The 11,595-nt window shown below is 48.0% G+C and overlaps 1 long non-coding RNA gene across 1 annotated transcript; it reads right to left on the bottom strand.

Moving 5' to 3' along the window:
* Positions 1 to 2,734: 2,734 nt before the first annotated feature.
* LOC140913819 (uncharacterized) lies at positions 2,735 to 10,847 on the bottom strand. Its single transcript, XR_012159667.1, has 3 exons — positions 10,595 to 10,847; positions 4,681 to 4,839; positions 2,735 to 2,858 (listed from the first exon to the last, which is right to left on the bottom strand). It is a non-coding gene; the product is annotated as an uncharacterized lncRNA (long non-coding RNA).
* Between the last annotated feature and the right edge of the window lie 748 nt (positions 10,848 to 11,595).

Below are 11,595 nucleotides of genomic sequence, written 5' to 3'. Positions count from 1 at the left end.
ACTGCAATTAAAATAGCATTTTAAAATGTGCATGTAGATAAAAAACTAAAAGATTAGGTTATCAGATTATTATTGTATTTTTTGTTTTTATTTTTATTTTTGTTTTGCAAAAACACTCAAAGGCCCCCGTCAAGATCAGGGCCTTGTTGTAATAGGTACTGCACGTGTTGTAGGTAGGAAGGCACAGCCACCTGCTTGGTACTTGTCACTTGAATGAAGATACCAAGAAAATCTTCCCCAGTTCCAGCTTTACATTTTCGCCACACTTTGCCAGAATTGGCATGGAGATCTCTGGGACATATTTCTGCTCTCCAGATGTTTACAGGGGTGCCTCTTAGACTTGCCAAATGAGCTGCCACATTGAGATGTTGTCTCTGTTCAGAACGTGGACTCATCCAGCTGAGAGATGGAGAAGACCAACATGCACTTGGTGTGTTCTAACAGGAACAATACCTATTGCTGTTAGAAGGAGTGAACAGGCTCAGAAAGAAAACTAAACGGGATCTGCTCTGAAATCTCAAACCAAGCCTCTTTTGAGATTTAAACAAAGTTAAGGAAGGACCCAGGAGAACTGAGTATGGTTAAGGCACTGTGGTAGGACCCACAAAATTGGGGTTAAATTCCTGGTTCTGTCACCGGACTCCCAGAATGACCTTGGACAAGTCTCTTAGAGCCAGATTTGTCAAAAGTACTTAGTCATCTAAAGTTGTAGACGGATGCCTGGTAAGGTTTTCAACAGTGATTTCAAGTGACTCGGCAGTGGTTGTGTGCCGTCTCTGTGTGCAGGGCATGCCCTACATTTCCCCAAAAACGGGGTCCAACTGGCAGCCCTGAGGACAGTCCTGTCTGGCCCCCCAAAGTGCATTGTAGAACAAAATGGTGTCCTCTGCTCAGCATGACTTCCCATCCCATGCACCATTCATGTGAGGTCGTAGCGCATGGAGAACGCTATTTTGGACTCCCAATAAAGCATGTAGATGCTGGAACTAGGGGTGTGTGTGTGGGGGGGTGCTGCTGCACCCTGTGGCTTGAAGTAGTTTCCATTATATACAGGGCTTACAGTTTGGTTCAATGGCTCTCAGCTCCCCCACTACACAAATGGTTCCAGACCCCTGCTAGGGCATGCAAATGTAGCATTGCATGCCTTCCTGAAATGTCACGGCACTCCACTGCTGAGCATTTTGAAAATCCCACCTATCGGCACCCACTGGGCACCTAAACACCTCTAAAAACCTGGCCCTTAATCTCTCTGCACCTCAGCTCCCCAGGTGTAAAACAGGGATGATGACAAGGCTTCCTTTGCCTGGGTTGTCTATTTAGATCACACACTTTGGAGCAGGGGCTGTCTCTTACTCTGTGTGTGTACAGCACCCAGCAGCATGGGGCCCTGACATAGGCTGAGGCCTTTCAGTGCTACTGTGCCTAAGGCAGTAATGATAATGTTTTGGCTAAGTGTGACAGCAGGAGCTGGCCTTTTAAGAGCAGGAGCTCCACTAGTGTTTGGTTTTCTCATGGGACTTGGGATGGAGTCCCCAGGTGATGCCACTGTTCAAAGCGAGCAAGTTGATTGAGCAGGCTCATGGACTGGGGTCATGTGACTGCAGGCTAGAGGCAGGGCCTGCTATAAAAGCAGATGCCTTCCTTTCACCCTCAGTATGTGTAGGGGTGAAGTAGGGTCAGTGGTGGGGCTTGCAATAGAGTCTAGGCAGTATTGCTAACCCCAAACATTCAAAAAGCCTGAGATTGGTTTAAAAGTTATAATTCTGGGGTATTGTTAATTTCCCTTCTGGCTTGTGAGCCTGCAGGGTGCTTCCTTCACATTGCCGTGCGCTTCTGCACAGCTACGAAGGCTAGAAATTTACCCTTTTTTTTAAAAAAAAAAAAAAGAAAACTGAGAGTCTCCCCTAATCACATGATTCCAGGGGGCTGGGGCTTCCGAAAAACCACCAAATACTGTGAGAGTTAGCAGCACTGTAGGTAGCCTGGGAAATGGCTGGGAGCGTCTTCCAGGCTGATTTCAGAAGGACCCAGGGGGCTGGAGGAAGAGATAGGGGCAGTATTATGCAGTGTGGGGTTGAGGCCTGAGTGGATGCCTGTAGGTAGTGGCCTAGGCTGGGGTTTCCTGTATTGGTGGGAAGAAGCCCTTTTTCGTCCTGTCCTGAGTCAACAGGACTGGGAAGGTCTGGGGAACAGCAAGAGGCTGGGCAGAAGATTGCTTTTTGGTGAACTTCTTGCCCCATCTCAGATGGGGTGGACTTTGTGACTTAGCTAGGTCACCTCCCTGCTCCAAGTGCACTGAAGATAGCAGCCTATAAGACAACCCAAGGTGCTGGCAGAGGGAAACTGAGGTAGCAATGAACGAAGGTAAGGGAACTTGTTACAATGAGTATTCAAACTTCAGGTAAATCCTGCTCGCCCTGCACATTCTTGACTCCTCTCAAGATGGACGGCTTGTCTGTTAGTAAGAGGAGTTGGAGTTGACCATTTATATTGTCTAAGCTGAGACAAACCTCTGTGGTTTTTGTTGCTTGCCTATTACTAACTACTGTGGGCTTTTACTACTGGTTAAACAAGGTTTCAGCTGCATTTGTGTAAGGCTGTAATGACATCTCACTACTGACCGCTGCAAATTCTGTTATAAGTATATGACGTAACTGGTCCCACTATTGCCTGGTTGCTTCTGCTGCTGGGTGTGAGAGCACAGGACCTACATACTTGCCTCATCCAAATGCAGAAAAGGGTACTTCTTGCAGAAAGCACAGGCAAGCTCCTCTCGACGCCCATATCGGCACCTCACTACATCCCCATCTTGGTCTGAGACGCTCAGATTATACAATGTAGCACAGTTTTGGGGAACTCTGTGAAAACAAACACCATGGTTTTGAAGAACTCTCTCTAGCTGATTTTGTATTTAGCTCTCCATTGAGCCCTTTCTTTCTTGCATGGCTGCTTGTGTTGGGTTTTTGGGTTTGGTTTTTTGAAAGTGAACGCTTTCAATGACCCTTTTTCAAAAATGGTCCCCGTTATCTGACTAGCTGTAGTTACGTGTGCTTGAATGTGTGATGTTGATGTGCACTGTTAAATACTTGCCACTTCAACTCCCTCCCCCAGAAGTGGCTGCATTTCAGGGTGACTGGCATGATAGCTCTGTGTATAGTTTATAGAAAAACTTAGTAAAGCTCTTTGGGATCCTTTGAAATGGAAAGTATTATATGAATATGAGCGATCAACATTCTAGGTTTATGTGCCAGCCTGTCTGCCTTCATTTTACAGTTGGGGAAAACCGAGGCACAGGGAGGTGAAGTGACTTGCTCAAGGTCATGCAGCAGGCTAGTGACAGAGCTGGAAATAGAACCCAGGTCTCCTGAGTACCCGTCCGGTGCTCTATTAACTAGGCCACCCTGCCTCACTATGAGCACTGGTGCCTTCTATGGGGTGAAATATCAGATTTGATCAGGTATGTCATGTCTCCCTCTACTGGCTAAATACTGCTCCCTATTCTCCAGTGCTGACATATCTACCGTGTGTGTGCGCATATGTGTGAAATCTTGCCACTAGTGCTTCAGCCTACAGAGGATACGCACCCTAATGCTACTACACAAATGTGAGAGCTTTGTGGAGTATTGGCAGCTTGTCATGATTAATGCTGCTGCCAGTGTCCTGTGCTGAGATCAGAATTTCTAACCCTACTGTGTGTTTATAGGAAGGGGCGTGTCACAGTTCAGGGCAACTGCACCTGTATTCCCCCTCCATGGTCTACCAAAGGCACCCACTCCAGGCTCCCTGCTCCTCAGCTGTCATCTCTCTTGGGCAGAGACTTGCCTCTCCCCTCTTGACTGAGGGTTTTCCGGGCTACACAGTTCTCTGCCTACACTGGTATCCCCAGCAAGTCAGGCTGCCTGAGTAGACCAGTGTCTGTGCTTTGGTTTCTCTTCAATGGCTATGAACAGTGTAGTTGCCAGTAGTTCTGAATAACCACACAGCTCTTTCTAAGCAAGCTTATTTATTCTTAAGGTGAAAGCATACAGAGAAAACATACTAAAAACAATAAATATGGATGCCAAAAAAGCTTACCAGAGATCACCCCAACTCCAACCTTGGGCTTGGGTACATATCATACCCACAGCTGAGTTTTTGCTGTGGTACAAGTTCATAACTGTCTCAGACTCAGAACAGAACAGGCTGAACTATCCATGATTTTCCTTTATACAGCTTGGGCCTCTGATCTTGGCTTGATGTAACGGGATCAGCAGACAAAGGCCCACACCTCAGGGCATAGCTTCAAAAGACTGAATTTTCCATAACAGAAGGTGGGGGACTGCATTAACCTCACCCTAGATGTTTTGTAGAAAATCCATTTCACACGCATTATCCCAAAAGTCCACTTGTGCCTGGCACACTGTTCAATACAGTCCTTTGAACATCCAGGCCTTATATCCCATCACCTGCCTAGAGAGCTTACATGCAATCCTGGCCCATAATGATACATAAACTTTGCTTTTAGTACAATGGACCCCAAAGAGGCCTCAACTTAATTCCATAAGTTATTTCCAGGGATATGGCAGGAAACTGCCTTTTCTGTCACAGAGCACAGCTGAGTACAGCATTCATTAGCTGGACTCTGCTCTTCTTATTACCTCTTGTAGCTGACATGCTGTGTACTGAATGGAAGGGAGTTACCTGAGAGGAGGAGGCAGCGGCGTCTGCGGAGAGGTGTTTGTCGATCCTGTATCAGAGCGAGCACCCAGGGTATAAGTCATCACCATCTCAAACTGGACACTGGAGTTGTTATCCTCATTGGGAGGGAGCACAGTCTGGGACCAGCAGCAGCTGGAGAGTCTAGAGGAACACACGGGAATGCACAAGAGGGAATATTTGAAAGCATCTGCATGATTAGCTGTAAATCAAATAAGAGTTTGACTTGGCCATTCCTGAGAAGTGATTTTTTTCCAGCTACTACTGTGTCCAAACTCCTCCTCATCATCATCATTGAACCCCTAGAAAAGCTGTCTAGATTCGAGAAAACCAATGTAAAATCTAGTTCAACGATGTTTCCATTTCCTGTTAGGGCAAATTCTCTACAACCCTACTGACTTCAGTGGGTTAAAATATGTGCAAAATTTGACCCTTCCTTTGAAAAGGAGATTTGACCTACTTTAATATTGTTTGAGTGTAGTGAGTTCTCCAGATTCACTATAGTTTCTTTTCTTATTGCATTCCCATGTCTCACTGCTGAGATGGTGCGAGCTGCTTTTGTGATGGGTCCTACAAAAACCCATCTTTCTCTGCGGCCTCTTCAGCAGCAGTGAACTAACAGGGCAGTTCTGGGAACAGCAGAAGTTAACAGGATGGGGTACAAACTAAGTTGTTTTGAGGTGAGATGGCTGCGGCATATGCTGGCTCCACAACAGATTGGCTATGTTAATTTCAGCTTCATTGTAAATGAAGGGAAAAGAAACTAGGGATCTTTTGACAAATGAAAAGGGATGTGATGTTTTTGTTTTGTTGTTTGAGTTCCCTAGAGAGAGGATTAAAATCAGCTGAGCGCTCAGTTCAGTGCTACTTTAAAAATACTCAGCTGTGCCCATTTTCTTCCTATGATACTAGGGCCTGATCCTGCAAGCTGCTAAGGCCCAGATATTTAAAGGTATTTAGGCTTTGCTCTGCTTTTGAAAAATTGGACTTTGCCATCTAAGTCTCTTAGGTCCGAGGATCTGGACCTTACGCCGTGCAATGCTGAATGGAGAAATGTCCAAATACCTTTTAAAAATCTGGGCCTAAGAGCCCGCAATCCTCACTGGGGGTTGGGAACCCAGCACTTTGCATGGAGTGCTTAGCACTTCACAGCATCAGGCCCCTAGCACATAACTGCATTAGAAATACTGGTCTCAGCGCAAGACATTTCCTGGGGAATTAATATGTGATGGGCTGAGTGGTACTTCGTTTCATTTCAAGCTATCCTGACTTCCAGGCGGCCATTAGCCACCAGGAAGTGCTTTGGGCCCAGGGCTATTAAATGACCATTACTTAGACTTCATCCGTATTAGAGGCGATATCTATTTAGAGGAGGATCATTTTTTATAATTTTATTTCTTTATTTAGCATCGTCTGCTATCAATTAGCTAGGGAGTCTGTCTGCGTTATTGCTTTAGAGTAGCCTTATCATATAATAGCTTTACATTATTATTATTATTGCTGGTGAAAGAGGCCAGCTCTGGAGGAGGATGTCTGCTGAGTCCCAGAACAGGCAACAGCATGGGCAACAGCAGGGCAAGCATCTCCCAGTGGTACCCTGTCATCGAGTCCCAGCGGTGCCTAAGGAGGTTGGAGCAGGAGAGGGAGCGCCCTTGGCCACACCCAAAGAAGCAGGGGTGGGTGGGAGCGTGGGGGGTGTGCTGGGGACCCAAGCCAGGGAGTGGAGGGGGAGCTATGCTGTCTCCAGTTCTCCCTCACTGTATCCCTTGCCTGCAGCCCATTGCTTCCCTGGGTGGCTGGTTCAGTCTCTAGATTCTTGCTGATTCTTGGCATCCGAGCTAAGGCTGCTCGTTAGAGCCAGCTGTGGTAGTGGGGCTGGGGCTCCTTGACGCGAGGGCAATATCGCTGAAGGCCTGGCCTGAGATCATGAGCTTGCTTCACGTGGGTCCCGGCATGCCGTTGGTCAATAGTGACTTGCAGACGCTGGACCTTTGTACTGCTAGGGCACTGGCAAAGTGGCTGTTGACCACCACTTGAGCACTGGTGTTTTGGGTGTCTCGCACTCCTTTAACACTGAGGATCTGGAAACCCCTGTCTGGGGGCTGGAGGCAGTTAGTAAGCCATTTAGATTTGTCTGGCGTTAGGAGCCTTTCAGGGTGTTTCCTGGGGGGCGGAGGGGAGCAAGTGCTTTGACACTGGATTGGAGAGAGCAGGTGATTCTGAACTGGAAATGGTTAATTTTGGTCTTGGACATTTGGAAAGCAGCTGGGAGTCTGGGGTGTGGAGATGAGAATGCTAAGATGTCACCCAGGGTTAGAGCAATAGTCAACGATATCCTTCCAAGGTACATTTTTTTTGTTGCTTCTGTATTTCTCATAGATTCTAAGGCCAGAAAGGACTATCAGTCCGCCTAGTCTGGCCTTCTGTGCAACGCAGGCCAGAGAACTTCACCCTGCCCCTCCTGTACTGAATGCAGTCACTTATTTGGCTAAAGCCCATCTTCCAGGAAGGTACCAACTCCTGATTTGAAGATGACTGAAGGGGAGAAGCCTAGGGCTAGCTCCCCAGTTGCTGTAAGTCTGTGCAGCTCCACTGACTTTAGCAGAGGCAGGATGACTGAAACCAGTGGAGGATCTGGCCCACGCTGTCGGAACCCCTGTTACATGCAAATCACCCCACCTCGCTCTTTAATCCTGCCACACAGTTGTACCGAGAGGAAGTGATACACATTTGGCATTAATCCCTGCCTGAGAGTCCCTCACACCAATTTCCAGAGAAGCTGTCTGCTTCAGCTAGTCCTCATTAAGATAGTTACTAGGGACCTTGACTTAAACTTTACTTCAAATACGAGCGATGTTAAACAGAGGTGGTCCAAGTGCCAAACCCTTCCAGAGTAGCTAAAATAAAAAGTCAGGACAAGAAACACAGTGAATCTGAACAGCCAACAGTACCCATCATGCCTTGGGACAAATATGCAAATGACAATGGGCCTGCCTTGGAACAGCTAATCAGTATAATGCCCCTTGTGGCTGCAGTTAGCTGTCACTCTGTGGGAGTAGAGTGGCAGAGTTTCATGGGAATCCCATGGGCGGATCATATTATCAGTTGTCCAAGAGACCTTGTAAGTGAATGGTGCAGTAGTGACCTTTGTTGCCTTGTGGTCACTGTGCCGCAATTCGGTGTCTCCGGGGATATAGGATTTGCCATTCTGAGACTGGGGAGCAGTGCCTGATGCACCAGAAGAAGGTAGTTTGGGGAAGGAGGGAGGAGGCATAGTGCTTGATATCACTGTAGTAGAATGCTGTGCACTGCTGTTTGTATTACAATAGCACCTCCAGGCCCCAGCTGAGATCAGAGCCCTGTTGTGCTTGGCTCTGTACATGAACCTAGTAGGAGAAGGGCTTACCATTTAAATAGGCAAGACGGATGGTGGGAGAAAGGGAGTATTATCACTTCCATTTAACTGGTGAGGAACTGAGGAATGGAGAGGGGCTAGACTCATAAAGACACTGAGGTGTGGTGATGCTCAGCGTCGCCATGCCAAACTTTTAGGCCCCTGGAAAATCACTGGGATTCACAAAGGGGGTTAGGCGCCCAGGCTCCCTATGCAATGACAGGGGACTGATAGAATGGGATTGATAAAAGCCAGCATGCTAGGGTGCTCCTTGCCTAAGATAACCCTTATGGGAAGAGTGCTAAGCCCTGTCCCTCTCACAGAGATAGGTACCTAAGTCCTGACTGCCAGGAGGCACCTCCCTCTACTTGGGATTCTCAGCTGCAAACCCTCACTTGGAGATAGGGGCCTGTTTTTGCAAGAAGCCAGACAGGTGCAGTGGGCCCAGGGGAGGCCCTCCCTTATAACTTTTAGCCCAGTGGTTAGGGTACTCACTTAGGATGTGAGAGACCCCTAGTTCAAGTCCCCCCTCCACCTGAGGGGGAGAAGGGATTTGAACAAAAAGTCTCCCGCCTCTCAGGCGGGTGCTCTAACCTCTGAGGTATTCTGATATAGCCTCCCTCGACTGTTGAAGCTTTTCCACTGAGTGACAGAATGATTGGACCACACAGAGAGAGAGAGAGCAAGCTTGAGAAGGACTCTGTAGCCTGCTGATCAGAGCACTCACCTGCAGCATGGGAGATGCACAATCCAGTTCCCTGCTCCAATGACTGTTTACATTATTTATTCAAAGTGGAATGGCTTCAACAGGAGAGACTGAGGGAGCGGTACTATACCCTTCATCATCTTTGTTGCCCTTCACTGAACCTTTTCTAGTTCCACTATATCCTTTTGAGGTGGGGCTCAAAACACAGTATTCAAGGTGTGGGCTTTGGGCACCATGGATTTATATAGTATTTTCTACCCCCTTCTAATAGTTCCTGCCAAACTGTTTGCCTTTTTTACTACTGATGCTATGCATTGAGTGGAAGTTTTCAGAGAACTATCTACAGCAGTGGTGGGTAACCTGTGGCCCATCAGGGTGATCTGCTGGTGGGCCGTGAGACAGTATTTACATTGACAGTGCACAGGCATGGCTGCCCGCAGCTCCCATTGGCCGGGAACGGCGAACCATGGCCACTGGGAGCTGCGGGCAGCCGTGCCTGCAGACGATCAATGTAAATATTGTCTCACAGCCCGCCAGCAGATTACCTTGATGGGCTGCACTGCCCACCACTAATCTACAGTGATCCCAAGATCTTTCTTGGGTGATAACAGCTAATTTAGAACCCATCATTGTATAATTGGAATTATTTTTTCCAATGTGCATTACTTTGCGCTTTTAAGTGTTGAATTTCATCTGCTATGTTGTAGCCTGGTAGCCCAGTTGTATGAGATCCCTCTAACTCAGTCTGCTTTGAACTTCACTATCTTGAATAACTTTGCATCGTCTGCAAGCTTTGCCACTTCACCATTGACCCCCTTTTCCAGATCATTAATTAATATTTTGAACAGCACAGATTCTTGGGGGACCATGCTGTTCACCTCGCCATTTATTCCTTTCCTTTGTTTCCTGTCTTTCAACCAGTTACTGATTCCTAAGAGGGCTTTCCCTCTTATCCCATGGCTACCTAGTTTCCTTAAGAGTCTTTGATGAGGGACCTTTTCAAAGGCTTTCTGAAAATCCAGATACACTATATCAACTGGATCACCCATATCCATGTGCTTTTTGACTCCCTCAAAGAATTCTAATAGATTGGTGAGACATGATTTCCCTTTTCAAAAGACGCGTTGACTCTTCCCTCGACATATCATGTTCAAGTATGTGTCTGATAATTCTGTTCTGTACTATAGTTTCAATCAATTTGCCTGATACTAAAGTTAGGCTTACTGGCCTGTAATTGTCAAGATCTCCTTTGGACCCTTTTTTTAAAGAAATTGGTGGTACATTAGCTATCCTCCAATCGTCTGGTACAGAGGCCGATTTAAGTTACATACCACAGTTAGTAGTTCTGCAATTTCATATCTGAGTTCTTTCAGAACTCTTGGGTGAATACCAGCTGGTCCTGGTGACTTATTACTGTTAAATTAATCAGTTTGTTCCAAAACCTCTTCTACTGACACATCAGTTTGGGACAATAGTTCAGGCTCGCTGCGCCAAAAATAGCTTTGATGTGGCTATCTCCCCCCACATTCTCTGCAAGGAAGGCAAAGGCTGTTCCTGACTAGCATCGCAAACCCACCTCCCCACCACAATCATCACCCTTGTTTGCAGTCTGAGCAGAGAAGCGACCGGCTGGATTTGGCTTTTCCAACCCTCGAAGGGTTGCCTGCAGGTCTGGCTGAGGCATGCCAGTGGGGCAGTGCGTGAGGCAGCTGGAGCTTCCATGCTCTGTGCCTGTCAGCCAAGCACTTTTCACCAGGGCCACATTCACTGAAGAGGTTAACAAACACCACCCACCTTACCTCATGGGGAAGGATCCTGGGGAAGCAGGGAAGATGGCCGCCTCTCCCTCTAGCTGGCACGGGACTGTGGAGTTCTGAAAACCTGCGGCGGGGATCCTGGAAGTGCAGTTCATAGCCCTGCAAATCCCATCTTCAGTACTGGAACAAGGAGAAGCAATCCCTCGGTAATATAAAAGTACCTGACAATGGCATGTGAACAATTAATACCACATCCCCTGGCAGCATGAGAGACTCTTACAGCACTTCATTCCTTTGCTTCCAATCTCAGAGGAATGTTTGCAGAGTGGGATCCCTGCCCTATGTGCAATTAGCCAGCTATGAATTCAGAGATCTGCTATAGCTGCCATGTAGCTGAATTTTGGCTAGCAGCAGGTTGTAGATTCAGGGCTGAATTTTCCAAGCCAGAGGGCAGAGACTGGCATGTGCAAATATCAATAACTGGTTGCAGCTGGGGCAACGCACAGGCATTTGGCCTGCAAGATGCCCACCTGGCTGTTGGCACGGGCTGGTGCCCAGTGCACGCCTGCACTTGTGGTACTTGTGGTAGCAAATGCAATTGCCCATGCAAATGGGCTTCTACCTTTTGGAGATCTGGCGCACACTATACAGTCAAATGTTCATGAGATCTTTAAAGCAGAGGCCCCAAAGTGTGGGGCGCACCCCCTAGGGGGGCACAGAGGAACATCGGGGCGGGGGTATTCTCCGCCCCCAGTTCTGCTCTAGTCCCTCCCGCAGCCGCGCCTCCGGCTCCCAGCCCTGCGCCTGGCCCAGTCCCCAGCCTTGGTGTGGCTCCGCTCCTGGCCCCGTGCCAGCCCCCAGCCACAGCCACTGGTCACAGCTCCATTTCCGGCCCAGGGCTGAGGCTGGGGGAAAGGCCGGGAGCAGATCCACACCTGGCCGCAGGCCCAGCTGCCAACCCCAGACCCATCCCCTTGCTCCTGTCTGTATCCCCCCCAAGCTGTGGCCCCATTCCTGGCCCCAGCTCTGGGGGGGTGGGGATG

Source organism: Lepidochelys kempii, chromosome 6 (genome assembly GCF_965140265.1).
Source record: "Lepidochelys kempii isolate rLepKem1 chromosome 6, rLepKem1.hap2, whole genome shotgun sequence".
NCBI lineage: Eukaryota > Metazoa > Chordata > Testudines > Cheloniidae > Lepidochelys > Lepidochelys kempii.
This window is presented reverse-complemented; position numbering and strand designations above follow the sequence as displayed.